Here is a 20,144-nt window from a genome sequence, read left to right as displayed (position 1 = left end):
ATTATGAAAAATATAACAATTTATTTAAAAACTTATTTAACACTAAAACACGCCGAGTTATTTGACAGTTAAAAGCCTTGAATATAATCGCGTATATAACGTATTTTATACTTAAAAAAAAGGCGTCATAGCGCTGTCGACTGGCTGTCAATATGGGATTCACCATAAAAATTATGAACTAGTTATTGACTCCCATTATTTAAATATCGTAAAGCATACAATTAATTTCGATTATTTAATTTTATAAATATTTCATATATTGTTAATTAAAAAAAAAAAATAGATCATATAATTACATGAAAAAATTAATTTAAACTCGGCAGTTAAAAAAAATGCTTTTCTAACCAAAGTTGTTAAGAAAATAGACGCTCGTAAGCTGATTTGATGAATTGGTGCTAACTTTATTTTTTTTTAATAATTAATATTTAATATTTTGAACTGAATGTGATTTTTTTCAATTTTTTAATTAATTAGAATTTAATAAAAATTTATTTGATCGTTATTTTTATTACAGATAATTTAATATATTTAAAAATAATTTAAGGTGTCAATATTTAGACCCCCGTCAATAATTGGGGCTTTTACCTTAGTACAGTAATTTAATAGTTAGATCGGTAAATCAGTAGACTATTGATCTGTTAGCAATTGCAACCCCCAAAAAAAATAACAATTGATAAAAATAAAAAATAATAGTCAATTAGTTATGAGTTTTATTTGTATCACATTTATGCGTTTTACAAAAATATTTTAAATATTACATATTACATACATAAATATTTTTCTTACAAGCTAAAGTCACCACATGCATATTACATATTACATATTAGGTATCAGACTTTGGTAATATATCAATTATTATTCTTAATTATGATTTTTCTGCCTGTCCAGCTTCTATGTTAATTGTCTAATAAACTAATATTTTACTTTTATTTTTATTTTACATTATATTTGTATCACATTTCGTTTTATTATTCTGCCATTTCTTTATATTACATGCTTTCTTTCTCATTTTATCCTCTCCATTTTCACTCTCTCTCTTTCTCCCTCTCTCACTATTTACATGGCTTGTACCATTATTTACACTTTTATTACATTCTCGCTCTCACACCTCTCTTCGTTTCCTTTTAGTTTCTTTTCTATTTCTTTCATTACTTTACACAATTTTTTACAAATTTTCCCTTTTAGTACACAAAAAATAATAATAATAATTACCATAATTGTTACAATTGCACATAATTAACGCCATTCAGTTGCTAATTTGCCAACTAATGCCGTTACATAGCCACTAAGGCAGTTTGACAGTACCAGGTCTAAACAATTGTTTTGATAATTACTAACAAGATTGTATTGTTCAAATTTAAATAAGTTATTAAAGTTTTTAATTTCATAAAAAAATCTTGAGTATTTATTCTTAAGTAAATAATTTTATTAAGTTAAAAAATGGTTAAAATTGTCAATTTATTCAAAAATTAATCACCAACACAAGGGATGTTTTTAATAAAATAACAGTTTAATAAAATTCAGTTTAATCAATAAAATTTTGTTAATCATTCAAATAAATTTTCTTCAAGATATTTTTGATTTTTTTCGTAGTTTATAAGTTCAATATATTTAAAAATATAAATACGATAAAGAGCTTTATTTTAAATAATTTTTTAACTACATCACACGTAATATTTTTTTCTGACGTTAAAATTAAAAAATAATCTTCAATTTTAAAGTATTATCGTCCAAATAAATTAACATAACTCATTAATCTTCCCCCTAAAAAATATCTCTACCTATTTTTTACACGCTTTATATTAGCTTCACTTGTATGTCAGTTTGTCAGTATGTCAGTAACTCTCCGTGGGTAATCTGCGCGCCTGCGGCCTTCCTTGGTTCTGGTAGCCGTTTCTCAGGCTCGCTCTCCGAAATCGAACTCTGATTCCCCGTATTTATAATATTTATAAATAATTATTTTTTATTAGCTTCACTTGTATGTCAGTATGTCAGTATGTAACTCTCCGTGGGTAATTTGCGCGCCTGAATATTTTTGATAATCAACAAATAATAGTTTAAAAACTAAAAATCACGCTTTTATAAATAAACCAAACTAAAAAGTAAAAATAAATAATAGTTTAAAAACTAAAAACACGCTTTTATAGAAAACCAAACTAAAAATAGAAAATAAATTTAAATTAAGAATAGTGTTAAAAATTTCAATAAATATAAATTAATAATAGTGTAAATAAAAAAATGTATTTTATTTTAAAAAAAGCGTGGGGTGCTTTTTAAGATATTATCAAAATGATAATCACTCTACTCATATCTGTCAATAAAATATTTATAACTATTGACACCATGCACCTCACGCTTTTTTAAAAATAAAATACATTTTTTTTATTTACACTATTATTAATTTATATTTATTGAAATTTTTAACACTATTCTTAATTTAAATTTATTTTCTATTTTTTAGTTTGGTTTTCTATAAAAAGCGTGTTTTTAGTTTTTTTAAACTATTATTTATATACCAAGCGTTTATTATTTTAAACTTTAGAGTTGTTTATAATTTTTCTATGTGTTTCCAAGCGGTAAATCCGGCTGTAATTATTCCGCAAGTACAAACCACAGGCCAGTAAACGTAAGCTTTTTTCTCCACCAGTCACACTTTTGTATTCTAAATTGCACGGGCTTCTGTTGAAGAAAGTAGAACATTCTTTACTCGGCGAAAGTAAACACTCGGAAAAGGTATAGGAAAAGTTGAGCTCCTATAACATCGATGATGTGTAATGTAAATATAAGTTATAAGGGTATATATGTGTGTATATTTTGCGGGCATTGATATGAGATGCATTACGGGCACAGGAAGCATTAGATGAATGCGGGCGAGCTCGGGCTGGGTGGTTTTATTGGTAAATAAAAATATTTTAGCCTTACACGGAAGGATCTTGTATGGTATGATATATTTTACGGTATTATGTCGTACAGCGTAGTATATTGAGAATAAAAAAGAAGAAATATAATAGGTAGGATGTGAAACAGCACTATTGGCGATTGATTGAATGTAGAATGAAACTCGCGACTTGCGACTGTATAAAATTTATATTGAAATAGCAAACCACGGAACATTTCGTCGACGGTTATTCAAATTCAATTTTAATTAACTGATTCCCACTTGTGTGCCATGTTTACTGTTTTAAACTTCCCGTATGAATATTATTTACTCTCAACTCATAAACATTAACACATATTTTGTATATACACATTTATAATTATTATTGTTCGCTATATAAATTGGTTAGGTGGAGAGGGGGAGCCAGAGATAGCAATTCTCGTTTATTTTCATTTACTTATGATTAATTATTTTTTCAATTAAGGGAGTGATCTTTCTTTTTAGTATTAAATATAAAACATTTATAATGTAGTAAAATATTATTTATCTTAATGTTTTGGACATTGAGCTATTTTTAATGGTATTAAAAATTTTTTTTTCACACAAATAAAGTTAATGGTTCGTGAATAAATTTATCGGACTTACATATGTTTGATAAATATTGTAAAAAATTTAAAGTAATTGTTTTTTTTATTAACTTTTATATCATTTCAAGGAAGTTTTATAATTAATAATTTATTTTATTATTGCAGTAATTTATTAAATTATTTATTATATTATTGAAGTAAAATTTTATTTAAAAGAAGTCGATTTCAAGTTATTATTAATACAAAAATCAAACTTATCATTTGTATTTCTCTTCAATACCAGAATTTTTTCCAATTTTAAAATTCACCTGAAAATAATAAAAAAAAAGTCAAATTACAATTTTTTTATGCAGTAAAAATTATTATGAAAATTTTATTAAAAAAAAAATATTGAAAATAAATTTTTAAACAAAAAAAAAATTTATTTTTTGAATTTTTCTATTTTTAAAACTTCAAGAAAAAAATAATTAATTATTAAAAAAAAATTTTACACATATCTAAGAAATTGATTTTAGTAAATTTTACTTGACTGAAGAATTTTTCTTTATGAATGTAAATTAAATTTTAATTAAATATTTATTATAAAAATTTTTTATAACTCCTAATCATTTTTTTTCTCAATCTTAACTTTCTCGATATAAAATAAAATTACTGATCTTAAATAGAAAATTTTTCCGAAGAAATAATTTACAAACCGAAAAAAAATTTTATACTTTCTCAAAAAAATTTTCTATGCACTTCAAGTTGACATGAATTTTATGTATAGAAACTCTAAAGTATCTGTGGTCAAGATACTATCAATAAGTCTGCTTTAGGTTCTCGAAGAATCTCTTGTTGAATAAAATATCCGATATATTTATATCAGCCCTCTTTAACTTTCAAGAGTCTATTTTCACCCACATCTAATAAATAAAATCCATTTACCTATATATTCAATAAACCTCAAATGACAATAATTTTCTGTACCGTGTACAATACCCCTAAAAAATACAATTACAGTTAATACAGAACACAAAAAAATTACTTACGCTACAAATTATTCACAGCAAACTGAAGTAGTAAAATAGTACTGTGAAAGAAAAAAATAAAATATAAACATAAAACAAGAGCCAGAGAGTATGATTGATAGTGACATGTTAAAATAACCATACGAACACTCTTATTCCTCCAAATAATCCAGAATGAAAATATTTTTCCAGTGAATAACTCAGAAGTGAGCTCAAAAAATAATTACACTGCTCCCACTAAATTAACAAGATACATGGAATATTTATTTACTAAATAAATACCATCTGTTTGTACAGCTACAAAAACCTTAACTTTTATTAATTCGATCCCATTTGCTCTCAGTCCCCTCAGCGTTATCTTCCTGCCTTTATATTAAATAAACATAAAGCATAAACCAAAAAACATCAAACTTTTATCTGGTCATCAGCATTATTTGTAATTTTGTTCCGCTGCAGCGCTATCTACTTATCTCCCCTAGTTACAATTAAAGTTATATCACTTACGCATACACTGATAGAAGGATTTGTTTATATTTAATAAACTTTATTAACTGTTAATAAATGATTTTTTAACATCATAGGATTTAATAAATATTTATTAACAGTTAATAAATTATTTATTAAATACGATTTATTAAATGTTAATAAATATTTGTTAACAGTTAACAAATATTTGTTAACAGTTAATAAGTGATTATTAAGTACAGTTTATTAGCTGTTAATAAATATTTATTAATGGTTAATGAATATTTGTTAACTGTTAACAAATATTTATTTAAAATAAAAAGCAAAAATTGCAATTTTCTTTTGAGACTTTTTATAACCCTACAGCTAGAATACGTGATAATAATTAAATTCACTAAATAAATTAACGTTTTTAATATTTAAAATTATAAAAGATAATTATAAGCTGTGATAGAATTTGGTATTTTACAATAAACGTTATTATAATGGCTGCGTTCAGGTTTACTAAGTTCTGAGTAGGGCTGACTTTATCTACCAAAAAATTAATATTTAGACACACTTAAATAAATATACCTTGCATTGTTTTATTATAGATTTTTTTAAAAAACAATATAGTTACTTTAAGTTGTTGCTACAAGATATGCTAAGATCTGCCAAGAACTTAGTAAACTTGAACGCGGCCAATGTAATATAATTAATGCAAATAATTTATAAAGATGATTTTTGTTTATAAGCAATCTTCATATCATATGAAATTGCAAGCGAAATAAATTCACTCAACAAAATATTTATTAACTGTTAATAAATATTTGTTAACTATTAATAAATACTTATTAACTATTAATAAATGTACTTTCCTCCTAAATAAATATTTATTGAATGTCAAAAAATATTTATTAAAATTTAATAAATTAAATAATTGTCTTCAAATAAATTAAATTATTAATAGTAATAAATCCTTCTATCAGTGTAGAAGAGATCGAGTAGAAAATCCCGAAGAATAATCGATCCTTTTTACTTCTTCTCCTCTAACTTATTTACTACATATCTTCCCATAAAAAATTAATCCGCCGCTATTTTTCATCCCCTTTCTTTCCTTATCTTACTTATTTTATTTATTATTTTTTTATTCTGGGCACGTGGGATCAGGACGGAGAGTCACTACTACTACCGTGAATTTTCGCGTGAAATCGAGCACTAGACCTTTACTTTGACCCCTAACCCTTAACCGAGCCTAAGCCGCAAGATACAATTAGATAGAACATATATTCTATAGAATGAAGTCTTAGACTCTCCGACAAAGCGACCCTCCGTCCTCCGTGAAAGCTCTCTGGGCCTCTTGGCTGTCAGGTTTAATGTTTATTTGACGAGTCACGATCTTACGCACATAATATAAATTTCATGTTGTATTTAATAAAGGAAGGAGTCCCGTTGCCACGGTAACTGCGAGGTGAGCTAGCAGGCAAAGTATTGATTTGCCCCACCTGAATTCAGGTCAACTCCTGACTCTGACTACACATATAGAATGTACTGCTCATTTTGTACTCGGTACTCGATGCCAACGCACTCTGCTCGAGTTCCAGTATTTAAATAATATAAATCCACTTATATTTATTGTATGCTTACACAGTTGTATGCTCGTGCAATACACCTGGAGTTATGGTTATATTCCTTCACTCTACTTCGCTGTACTTTGCTAGGCTGATTGGAAATTTTATTTCTTTGAAAATATTTGCCTTTGTACTTTAAATTTATTAAAAAGAATATTTTAATAGGGGATTTAATTTTATTTGAAATATTTTTATTAATACTTGTACTTAGAATCTTTTTTTAATTAAAAAAATTAATTAATATCAAAACTTTTTTGGTTAAAATAAAATCAAAAATTTTATCCAAATAAAAAAATTATTTTTTTTGAATCAAAAATATTTTTTTTAATTACTTAAAATTTTTTTTTATATATTTATATTTAAATTAGCGACTATTGAAATAATTAAATTAATTTCTCGATTATATAAAAAAAAATTTTTTTTTTGTTAAAAATTAATTTTTTTGACTCAAAAAAATTTCTTTGATTTTTTTCTTGCTCCAAAAAAATTTAGAATTAAAAAAATTTAGAAGATCTAAAATTAAACATTCTTAATTTTTTGGATGAATATATAATAAATTATTTCCAATTTATAATAATAATTATTACAAAAAATTAAATTTTTATAAATGTACTAAAATTGCGAAAGTGATTTATTACTTATGAACTTCAGAAGTTTCAAAGTTATTGCGATGAGAAATTCTTTTATGGAGTACTCTTTCGCCAAATAAAGGTTAAATCCTTACACAATTTACTTTATAAATATGTAAATTATTTTATCGTGATGTTTATTTTTTATTGCACAAAATAAAAAAAATGTTCGCGTGAAATAATTGATCTCTAAAAGTCAAGCATGAAACTTTAAACTCTACAAGATTCATTTAGTTCTTAAAATGTTAAGACAATTCCAAAACCACCTATGACATTTAAAAAACTTTTTAAATTTCATTTGTATTGTATTATTTGACATATAATTGTGTTTTGTTTCAATTGCGCGGTTTTCTGTTTTCAACATGTCTATAACCATTCCGTGGTTTCAATTTCAATATAATCATTGATATATTAGTCACAATTCGACAACAGTTCTCTGAAATAACTATATCGTTCGCAATTATTCATTATTTCCTTCCCCTTAATATAAAAATTTAACAATATTTTTTTCATCGTGGTTTTTTTTTTGTAATTTTGAGTCCTTTGTTTTTGTAAAAAATTACTTTTTTTGTGATATTATTCGTATTGTTAAATTATATCACAACAAAATAGTATATTACATACCTAGGCCAGTAAAATAAGAAAAGTCTCAGATCACGTAATTGTTGGCCGAGGCGAAGCCGAGGTTGACAAACATGTGATCTGAGGCTTTACTTTTTACTGGCCAAAGTATGTATACTATTTTTCTGCTCGACGTAGCCGGAATGTGGCAACTTTGTTTAGCGCAGCGGCCAGAAAGTTGCCACATTCCGGCTACGTCGAGCGTATACCTGGCCAGTGTAAAGCCTCAGATCACATGTTTGTAAACCTCGGCTTCGCCTCGGCCAACAATTACATGTGATCTGAGACTTTTCTTATTTTACTGGCCTAGGTATGTAATATACTATTTCTTGCTCTCCTACCCGAAAGTACGCTCTTTCTGGACGCATTTTACTCCAGAAAGAGCAACATTTGTGGCTTGTTTTGGCGCATGCGCGCTACGCATATTTTCTGGCCGGGCAGCACAGAACCTCGCTTTTTTTCATATTTTCGTGGCGCGAGTTTCAACTGTCTAACAGTCACAACATCGTTTGTATGTAACATGTCAGCGCATAAACTAACCAGAAAATGTCAAAGAAATAAAAAATAATTTATAACTAGATTATTATTAATGAACTATTTAATAATAACACTATACAAATGATTTATATAAAAAGTTTATACAAAATAAAATATAAAAGTTTTGTGGACTTTATTTGCTTTCTTTTATATTTTGACAGCTAGTCAAGCAATGTTTATAAAACAATAGGTACATGTACTCTACAAGCTTCTAATAATTTAATTTCAATCTTTCTTAGCCGTCGATTACTAATTAAAAATTAATTTTTAATCAACTCAAAAAAATAAATTCTGTTATTAGAACGAGTTTAAATATTTGTGCCAAGTTCTGTGCACTCTTAATTAGAACAGTTGTTAGTAAACTTTAAAATAACTTATTTTTTTTTTTTTTAATTTATTAATTTTTATTTTTTTTTTATGTCCGCCCCGACCAGCAAAGCCTCGGCTTTGCAAAAGTCGGGCGGCGCCCCCCTCGCGTCCGGCAAAACCTCGGCTTCGCCTCGGTTTTGCAAAACCCCTTCCACGGAGTTGCGTACATTCGGGTGGAGAGCAAGAAAAATAGTATACAACCCACGACCAGAATGTTGGATGCCCTGACGTATGGGATATGATGGCCTCGGCTACGCCTCGGCCATCATATCCCATACGCCAGAAAATCCAACTTTCTGGCCTAGGGTTGTAATATACTATTTTTACAAAAATAAAGGACTCAAAATTACAAAAAAAAAAAAAAGAAAATACCACAATGAAAAAAGAATCTATCGACATAATCCACAACTATATCAACCGCTTTGTCCACCGGCAGTATGTAAACCGAATTCGGTGATTAAAAATCTTTAAATAAAAGTTAATTGAATATAAAAAAAAAATGACCTGAATGCGGTGTAAAAATACAAAAGATCAAAAATAAAATCAATCAAAAAACTACTAAATATTCATTAAATTCACGAAAGTATATTCTTATTATGAGTTTTACTTGTATATATACCGTTTTCTGGTCTTTACAAGGTTACTTTCCGCTCTATATTATCAACACAATTTTTCAACCCTTTTTTATTATCAACATATTCTCCACTCTTTTTATAATCAACATGTTCTCCACTTTTTATTATCAACATGTTCTCCACTTTTTTATAATCAGCATATAATTTTCGCATTTATAATTTTTATTCCAATGCGGCTGTGGACCGACTTGTGCTTTCTGTACTGCATTTACCCTAATTCCTCACCCTTTTCTATCGGTTGTTGGAATAGTGGCGATGGGGAAACCACAGAGAAAACCCATGCTAGTACAGTTCGGCTACCGGAGCGACCCTCGACGGTTGATGTTGAAACTATTCGAATAACCGTCGGGGCTCGAACCCTCGCCTCACGACACGATGCACGAACGAACTATGAGGATAATGACTTAGTCCGCTCGGCTATCATGCCGCAAAATTCCCGGAAGTATAATAAACTAAATAAAAATCAAGTAAATTTAATTCTCAAATTACAACAGCGATAATAACTATAATTTGAATTTCCAGAAAAAAAATCCAACTAATTACAATCACCACGTGAGATCAAATCTTTATTAACAACTAACCAGATTCTTACAAAAAAAAAATTGTGTGTGTCAGCTCCGACGTACGATTGGAGTTTGACGTACTCCTTACGAACGATTATATCGAATATATAGATTAGTAAATGATGGTAAATGGAACTAACTATTATATTACTCGAAGCATACATGATACATTTATTTTCATTAATTATGCAATTAATTCGTCAAAATAGCTAACTCTATTAGCTTGTTAATATTTTCAAATCGCAAATTAATATCGATAGATTTAATTAAAAAAATTACGTGTAAATTCCAATAAACTCCAAAAATTTGTTTAAGGAACAATTTTTCTTTTAAAAATCATTATTTGTATCAAAGATTGGAATTTCATAAAAAAATTTTCAATCATCTTATGAACAACGCATTTGTTTATAACAATTTTTTAAACAATAAAATATAAAAATTTTTAAAAATCATTTCCGTGCAGCTTCTGACAACATAAAAACGCATCATTAATAATATTTTGAAAAAATAAATTTTTTTGATGATTAATTTAAGTTTTTAATTTTGCAACAGCGAAAATTATTAATAAAAATTTTTTAATTTTTCGAACGGGGATCTATTCTGAAGCCTTCCAAGAATTGCTCCAAGAGAGGCAAAAAATCTCAAATAGTTATAGTTTAACAATTATTACACTTGCAATGGACATGTTCAAGCAGAAAAAAAATTATTAATTAACATCTGCATAACTAATTGAAAAATTGTGATAGAAATTTTTTCAGGCGGATTATTGTTCATTTATCTATCCAGTAAGCCCCTGATTTTTTACATTTCTTAAATTTTATATTTAATATGTTAAAATAATTTTTATTAATCAAGTGTTCAAAGTAAACATGGCTTACGCAAGCCAGAGCACCTATTTTCGGCCGTATTTTCATTCCTCTGGGAAAATTATTAACCCTCCGTTGGTCGCGCTATGAGCGAATCGCCGCCTAACAACTACTCAACCTATGGAGACTCGCTATAGTGCGAGCAAGAAACTAAAAAAAGCGCGACCAACGAAGGGTTAATATTGGTCCTACAGTTCCGGGAGTCCAGACTTTTTTCTAGGAAATTTCCTCCTCTTTTTGAATTTTTTAAAAATTTTTTAAATCTTTATTAGTTTTTAAGATATTTGTAAAAAACTAAACCCCCTTTTTTTCAGTTAATTTTTAATAAACTTTGCAATTTTTGCAAGCGGAACTTCATTTTTTTCAAAAATCATTTAGATCCCATTTCGAATCGAATGACACCTCAATTATAATTTTCGAAGACTGCAGAAAAAAGTTGATCAAAAAGGCACTGGTTAACTAGACTATGAGCTACACGCAGTATAATGTGTATACTGGCTACACACAAGTATACACACACACACACACACCAAAACTGAAAAGTGAAAGGTGCTCACCAAAAACGTTACTATCCCATTTGATGAGTAGGTTTTACTCTCCATATTTTTCTCATACCGGGCGTCTTATATGAAAATCGATTCTTAAGGAGTAAATTCCAATAAACTCCAATAAAAACTCGACTTTTTTCCTGTTAGGAAACTTTCGTGTCTAAATTAATAGTTTTTACGTGATTGCGTTTCCAAAAAACCCTTTTTGTTAATGTTATTATTATTATTATTATTATTATTATTGAATAAACAGAGATACAGACGCAAACATACACATCAAATAACCAACCATAAATATAAAAAATCTCCTTCACATATCTTGATAAGCCTCTCTTACACATAAAACATACACAGTGAATGAATTGTTCATTTCTCCCTGCGGGCAGCAATTTTACTGAACATTCCTGATAAAAAATGACGTGACAATTACGAGTTTCTTGGGGTGAAGAAAAAATACCAACCTTGTATTTATACTTATATTTCTCGAGTACGATTAATAGAGCAGTATTTATCTTGCGTGTATTTTTTAGTGACTATGCAACAGGCTCGGACATTAATCAATTGATTATTCAACAGTTCGTCGGGGAAAACATTGTTCGTGTGTATTCAGCACACTGAGCTGCGTCTGTAAGGGTAACCTAACAGTAATAGCAATAGTAATAGAATATTAAATTCGTGGGCTGGCTCCCGTTTATACCCGGTACTGCTAATAAAATAGCAATAAAATGCACTGTGAACTTTACCTGAGGTCAAACTCGTAGCGGTTTATGCACGTGGGGAGCAAGTTGATGTTTTGTAGATCGTGTACAAGCACTAGTAAGTACTAACTGGTCGGGGTAATATAAGCGTAAGGAGGCAACACAGCGAGAGGATAGGAGGACGTAACCTTTGCTGGGTTGGGACGGGGATCAAATTTGTTTGAGCGTGACTTGTGATCGTTGATCGTTCGCTCGTTAAATCAAATTAATAACCCATATCTTGTGGTAATTGATAATAAATATGTCTTTATTATTTTCTACTCAAATTTACCTTTATTTTTGTTTTTATTAATGTTTATATTTATGTTCCTGTTTGAATTTACACGGAAAAAAGTAAACTGTAATATTCACTCGGATTCCGGTTAATTTTTATAGTTTCAAACAGTAAAGCGGACATCGGGGTGGCAAAAATATAAATATTACAGAACTTAATGTAGAAAGTATAAAAGCCACAATTTATAATTTAATATCTAAAATAAGTGATTAGTAGCTGTCACTATAGTAAATAACGACTCTTTTATCTTAAAAAATTACAGTTTCAAATAGTAAAAATTACCATTTCAATATATAGTCCATATTGTGAGGAGAAGGGGAACTCAGATGAAAGAGAAGGGGGTCTCACTCTGGGAGAATTTAACATTTGAAACAGTAAAAATTATACTTTTAAAATATACATTTTACCAGTCCAAGCAAGTCAATAATTACAGTTTGATTTTTAGCGTTGCGTTCAAAATTTACCATTTTACTTTGTAAATATTGACGTTGCTTGTATTAGAAATTTATTAACTTTATTTTATACTTTTTACATATCATAAGATCATTTTTTAGGTACGAAATGATAAATATCAAAGTCTGAATTCTTAATTATTATACTTTAACATTTTAGACATTTACATAGCGATTATTACTGTTTGAAATAGTATTTTCTTCCATGTAAAGAGTAAATTGTAACGTTTACATGGTAAATATTATAAAGTGAATAGTACACGGAAAGAACAAGTGGATAGTAAAATCACAATTTTACTGTTTGAAGTGGTAATTTTTAGCAGTTGATCATTACTTATTATAAATCGACTGTTATTTATTACAGTTTACTTTTTTCCGTGTACGGTTTACGATCTGTTGTGGGAGGATGAGCAACACTAGAAGACAGAAATTTTTTAATGGCCCATTAATGGTTTATTTTCGCGTGTTCGGAAGTGACTCGAAATGAAATAAAATTTTTTTATTCGTTAAAATTTTATGGTTCTGACATTCTTTGAGCTTTACAAAGGCCACAATGTGTCCTGGTTTAAATTTGAGAGGTTTTGTACGAATCTAGGTCTTGAACTTGTCAAGATGTTGAGCATCTTGATGTTATATTTTTAAATTTATTTCGCGGAAATTTTAATTTTTCACTAATAGAAGTTGTTTTAAGCTTTGTTTATTTAATTAGAATTTTTTTTTTATTTATTGCTGATAAATTTATGAGTTTTTAAATAAATTATGAGGGAAAAAATCAAATCGTAAAATTTTATAAGCTTATTGCGTTAATTAATATACTTTTTTTTATTTCTCAGTCGTTGAATATTTGTAATTGTTTTTTTTTACATCTCTTCTTCAGCTCTTTTACAAATCTCGTCCTTTGCTTAGCTTGCTTGAAATGTACACAAACATCTTTATCAAATAAAATTATTAATTCTTTCTTTCTATTCACTCGCTGGAAAAATTCTTGCAAGAGAATTTTTCTTGTACTAAAAGAAGCTTTAAAAAAAGGATCTTTGTATAAGAATTTTTGTTTGTCTTAGTAGTGAATTTTATATTTTGAAAGTTTTAAATAAATTGGTAAATTGAAGTCATTATTAAAAAATTTATTTTACTACTTATCGCTCTTCTCAGTTTTTAAATTCTTGCCAGAAAAAAATTCGAAAATTCAATTTTTATCAACTTTTATAAATTTAAAATTAACATGAAATTATAGAAATAGCCTGCAGAATCAACCCTTGTTTTTTTTTTTTATTTATAAAAATCATTTAGCTGAAAATTGATCAAATATGCTTTAATAAATATGATATTGTTGTTTATACAAATTCAAATAAAATTAAATCAGTTGAAAAAAATATTCATCAAATTCAATACGAAATTTATTGAGCGAATTCCCAAAGTTTATTTTGAGCGTGAAAAATATGAAATAATTAAATTCAATATTCATCAAACAAATGTATGTATTTATATTTACAAACAATATTTTATAAATAAAAAAATCTTTTAGTTAAATTTGACAATAATTAAAAAAAATTTTTACACTACCTGAAAGTAAAAATATAATTTATTAATAATATTCTTTAAATAAATAATTTATTTAACGCAAAATAATATTTTATCTCAAGAAAATTTCTTTGCTTAGAAATAATTTATATTTTCTCAAAAAATTTCTTGGTTCAATTCAATCATTTTTTTTTAACAAAAAGTTTTTCAAAATTTCTTTTTCATACTTAGTAATTTTTCAACCCGTCTCATAATTATAACATCCACGGAAAAACGTAAATATATAGAGTAATTTGGTATCATTTTCACGGTAACGAAACTATATGTTTAAATTTTGACTAAAAGCCAAAAGTCTGTACATATAAATATACGTAAAGTCAGTTGATGGTGATCATCGACTCAGGTCTGAAGAACAGCTGCATCGTTGGTGACAGTTCACTGTCGTATTCTTCATACTGACGCTTAGATCTCTACTTTTATTTATACTATATCATATCATCATATCATACACACATATAAGTGTATTAATATTCTCATTTATAATTCCTGCACATAAAAACACAGACTTGGGCAAGTGGCTCTATCATGCAGCTGAAGCCCACGCGATAAAATGTGTAATATATAATCCATCCGATGAACGCAACTTCTTGGATGAATAATAATTGCTAGATTATTTTGGTCCTTACCTTCGTACCCTTGACGTCATTACGTCAGCTTGACTCGACTACCGTGATATTATTTTACATATGACAGTATTTGTCTTTGTCGTTTATTACACCGTTCTGTTTTATTTATTTATTTACTTATTTATTACTTCCGTATTATTTTGTTGCTATTGTCTACTTTGATCTCTTTTACTTCTTCATATTTGTATTTTTAATGTAGAGTTATGATTATAAATAGTAAATTGTAGCAATTGTAAAATTCACAGTCAACTACTAAGATATCCCCAGAAACCGACATATACAGAAAAAAAAAATTTACTTTAATCAACTAAATAATTTTGAAGAAATTAATCTTGGTTTGAGTTAAAAAATTCTTAAACTAAAAAATTTTACTTGGTTTAAATAAATTTTATTTGATTCAAGAATTTTTCATCTTGATTCAGAACAATGAGCTTCACAATTATTTTCTTGGCTCAAGAATTTTATTCTTGATTTAACCCTCGGAGTATACTGGGGATTATTTTGACCCCAGAATTTTTTTTATCCTAAAATATTTCTCTAAAATAGGTTCGTTTTTAATTAACTAGAAAATCAAACGCGCTTTGCGCGTTTCTGTCAAAATGTTTATTATCGACAATTTAATTAATCAAAATTTTTACAAACTTTATTCATTAATATTTAACCATTGTCATAGTTACCGTTGCTGAGAGAAAAGTGTATAATTAACTGAATCATAACATCACAATTATTAAAATATAGTTTTCTGAACTTTTTTTTTTGTAGTTACTCAAACTATGCATTAGTTTAAGTAACTATTGATAAATAGTTATATCGACTATATTTTAATAAATATGTTTTTGTTATCGTGTTAAAAAAAAAGCTATTAGGTGACTGAAAGGTTTTTACGGGCGACATCTCAGATAGCTAAACTGGAAGAGCTCGTCATGCGTAACTAAAAGATCCGAGTTCGATTCCCGGTCTGAGCTATCCGAATTATTTTTTCTGTTTTATGCGTTAAAGTTAATCAAGATAGCTATTAAGCTGATATTTAACTGAAAATAGTTTAAGTAACTATCTATTGGGGTTCAATATAATAAATAATGTTAGGTACAAAAACTGCGATTAAATAGTGGTGATGCTATTTAACTAGATTTTCCTAGTTCAGTTGACCATTTATTCTCTCAGTGCAACGAAAAGCGACAACAATGAAAACGTCACATCACTTTTTTATATTAATAAAAGATTTTTTCAACATTAACCCTAGACTGGTCAACGTATGAGCGTGACACGCTCGATTATATTTTTTTTTATTAGATAGATAGATAGATATATTTATTTATGCCAAAGCTTTAACTGGCCAGATAGCATTGTATAAATATTTTACATATTGGAAACTTAATTTAACAATATTTTTGTAACTTAAATTAACTTAATGTATATTTTTGACAGAGTAAAAAAAGGAGAATATAATTTAACAGATTGAATATAATACAGAATACAATACAGATTGAAGATATTTTAAAATTTAAGTAAAATTTTTAGTTTGGTTACATAATTTTTGTTGATTTATTTTTTTTTTTTTTTATTAATTATTATTTAGAGTCGGTTTTAACTGCTGAGGTCATATCGCCGACTTTAACTGTTGGGAGTGGTACGTTGGGGTCTTTTGGATTGTGTAAATCTTAACCTACGCGGCAAGGGCCGAATATCAACCAAGTTGGTTTCTAAGACCAGCTTGGGATTCGAACTCACGCCTGGCCGGTAAGTTAGTCCGAGTTCTCTATAGGCCATGCGCCTTAGACGACTCGGCTAACGTCACCGGTTTTGTTGATTTAATTTTTGGTGATTCAACTGAATTTAACGAACAATTTTTATTAATCAAGTTCCAAGAGATCATGAAAGATTTTATTTTTGAAAGTTTCAATACTAGACATTTATTACATCTTTAATACTTACTAAAATTATTCAAAAAAATTTGACTTTTTCTCGAATATTTTACAATATATTAATAATTTTTTTAAACATCTTCTAAAACGTTAAATTGCTGAAAAAAAATTTCTTAAAAAAATTAAATTAATTTTTTAAAAAAAATTTGTGGCAATTCGCGGGGCTTTCCTCATCGCTTGACTAAAGATGTAAGGAGTTTTTTGTCCGCGGCGTTGCCGGAAACACCTCTAGTCTCTGCCTGTCAAACGTGTATGAACTGGCAACACTGTACACTCTAAAAGCATTACGGCAAATCCCTCATCACTTGACCAAAGTCGTTAGGTCGCGTTTGTTGACTAGTCTAGGGTTGAAAACTATTTAATTCAGAATAATAATGATTGTATTTAAAAGAGCATTGTTTAAGCTACCAAAAATGTAATAACTTGAATTTGACCCTGTGTGTACTCTAAAGTTCTATTCGGAGGTATGTACTCTGAGGGTGAAGTTAATTTTTTTTTCAGCATACTAAATTTGTCAGACACTAAATCACAAACTAAACAGATTGATGACAAATAATTAATTGAAAGTAAAACAAAAATAAATGATTCAGCGTGTCAATTACTGGACAAATATTTGTTATCTATAGAAATCTCGTTTAGTTATTTACTTTTGTTAAATTTATTCAGACAACGGAGGAGTAGATGTAGGTACAGGAATTAAATGGAATACATTATATTATGAAAGCCGGGTAAATTTAAATGAATCTTCAATTCTATGGTTATATATTATATGTTATTAAGGTGTGTGTGTACTTGATAAAATAAATTGAAAGGACGGAATTTGAAAGTAAAACTAAAATTTAAGCTCAAGAACTAAGCTCGATGTTGAGTACTAAGAAAACTTGTATTATGCTAATAATTTTAATAGTGTATAAATGACTTATTTTATATACATACAATTAAATTTCTTATTATTCTCGATCTTGATATTATTGTTGTTTTTTTTTTTTGGAAGCTGGAGTGTAATTTAAAGTTAGAGAGTTTGAATCGCTACAAGATGAAGTTCGAGACATAAAATGTGACGAAATTTAGCACTGAAAGGAATTTTTTGATCCGGACATCAGATAAATGTAAAGTTTGATCCCGGCGGTGAAAGGAAAATATTAAAAATAAAAGTGTAGGAGAAAAGGCTGGATAGTACACTAGAGAAGAGAAAAAGAGAGAGAGAAAAGAGAGAGAAGAGCGGAGAAGTTTAACCAAAGATGATGAAGGAAAATAAGTAAGAGGAAAGTTTTATATTTAAAAAAAAATGACTTACAAAGGCCGTTCGTGCCATTTTCAAGTTGGGCGGCAGGTTGAACTACGTCTCGACCTCTTTCTATCCTCTCGTCTCTCGTCGTTGTTTCTTCGGTCATATCATGTAAATATACGAGGCTTGTTTTTTTATTTTTTTTTTTTATTTATACAAATGTTTTTTTATTTCTTTATTTTTTTTTAACTTTTTTGATGTTCGTATTTGTAACAGTCAAGCTTAATAATTCTGCTAGCGGAATATTTAACCACAAAGGGATTTTAAATGGTGAGAAGGTGGGTGAATATATTTTACAGAGATGGTTTTTTATCAATATTCATACTGGGTATCGAGGTAATTCTTTCATTTACACGATGATCCAATTTATAACTCAGTGCTTCTGAGAAACCTCACTAAATCATTTTTTGCAAATTATGAAAATTTTCATATTAATTTAATATTATTATCATTATATTGTGATATTGATTTTTTAATATAAAAGCTTTTTAAATTCTTGACATTAAAATTTTAATTACACCATCTTAGCTACAATTTTTGCCATTTTTTTTTTAATTAAAACTGTAATAATGTAAATTTACTGAAAAGTACAAGGACAATTTTGAAAAAAAAAATGGAAATATAATTATTTTGATAAAAAATTCTTAAAATAAAAAAAAATTGTCATTAAAATATTTAATAAAAAATAACGCCAAATTAAAGAATTAGGAAGCTTTAATATCAAAAAATTTATGTTACAAATTTAAAAAGTACTAATTTTCAGTACAATAACTACTAATTGTTATTATCTATATTATTAAGAGAATAAGAAAAATTTTTTTTTCAGGATAGTCATATGATAATATCGGTTTTTTTAGTGAAATTTAATGTCATTGCAAAAGTCATGATTTGAATTTGTAGCTTTTCATATTATTCTCATCGATAGTAAATTTATTATGATAAATATTTAGGCTGCATTCGAAAATGCTTTATCTCTAGATACATAATTAAGAAATGACCTTGTATCTTGTGAACTATTGTCATTTTTAAATATATAAGCTCACCCCGACATTACACTCATCATGACCTTTCATTTGAGTACCCACATCAATTTTTCATATATTTTATATATTTATATATATATATATATATGTATATATGAAAAATATATCAAAATGCATGTGGGTACTCAAATGAAAGCTCTTGATGAGTGTAACATCGTGATGAGCTTATATCTTTGAGAAAGTCAATAGTTAAAATAGTTCAGTGAAATTTAATAAATATCTTGTGAACTATTGTCATTTTTAAATATATAAGCTCACCCCGACATTACACTCATCAAGACCTTTCATTTGAGTACCCACATCAATTTTTCATATATTTTATATATTTATATATATATATATATATATATATATATATATATATATATATATATATATATATATATATATGTATATATGAAAAATATATCAAAATGCATGTGGGTACTCAAATGAAAGCTCTTGATGAGTGTAACATCGTGATGAGCTTATATCTTTGAAAAAGTCAATAGTTAAAATAGTTCAGTGAAATTTAATAAATATCTTGTGAACTATTGTCATTTTTAAATATATAAGCTCACCCCGACATTACACTCATCGAGACCTTTCATTTGAGTACCCACATCAATTTTTCATATATTTTATATATTTATATATATATATGTATATATGAAAAATATATCAAAATGCATGTGGGTACTCAAATGAAAGCTCTTGATGAGTGTAACATCGGGATGAGCTTACATTTTTAAAAACGTTAATAGTTAAGAAATGACATTGAATCTTATCATCTAATGATATTTTTAAAGATGTAAGTTCACCCTCACATTACACTCATCGAGACCTTTAATTTAAGTACCCACATCAATTTTTCATATATCTTATATATTTATATATATTACA

General features: G+C 27.6%; 1 protein-coding gene across 4 annotated transcripts in view; it reads left to right on the top strand.

Annotated features, from left to right (window-relative positions):
• The window catches only part of LOC123262257, a 96,473-nt gene that overhangs the window by 13,595 nt on the left and 62,734 nt on the right, over window positions 1–20,144 (top strand). The gene's annotated exons all lie outside the window — the stretch shown is intronic.

Source organism: Cotesia glomerata, linkage group LG3 (assembly GCF_020080835.1).
Source record: "Cotesia glomerata isolate CgM1 linkage group LG3, MPM_Cglom_v2.3, whole genome shotgun sequence".
Classification (NCBI taxonomy): domain Eukaryota; kingdom Metazoa; phylum Arthropoda; class Insecta; order Hymenoptera; family Braconidae; genus Cotesia; species Cotesia glomerata.
Note: the sequence above shows the minus strand (reverse complement) of the source record. Positions and strands in the feature narration are given on the sequence as shown.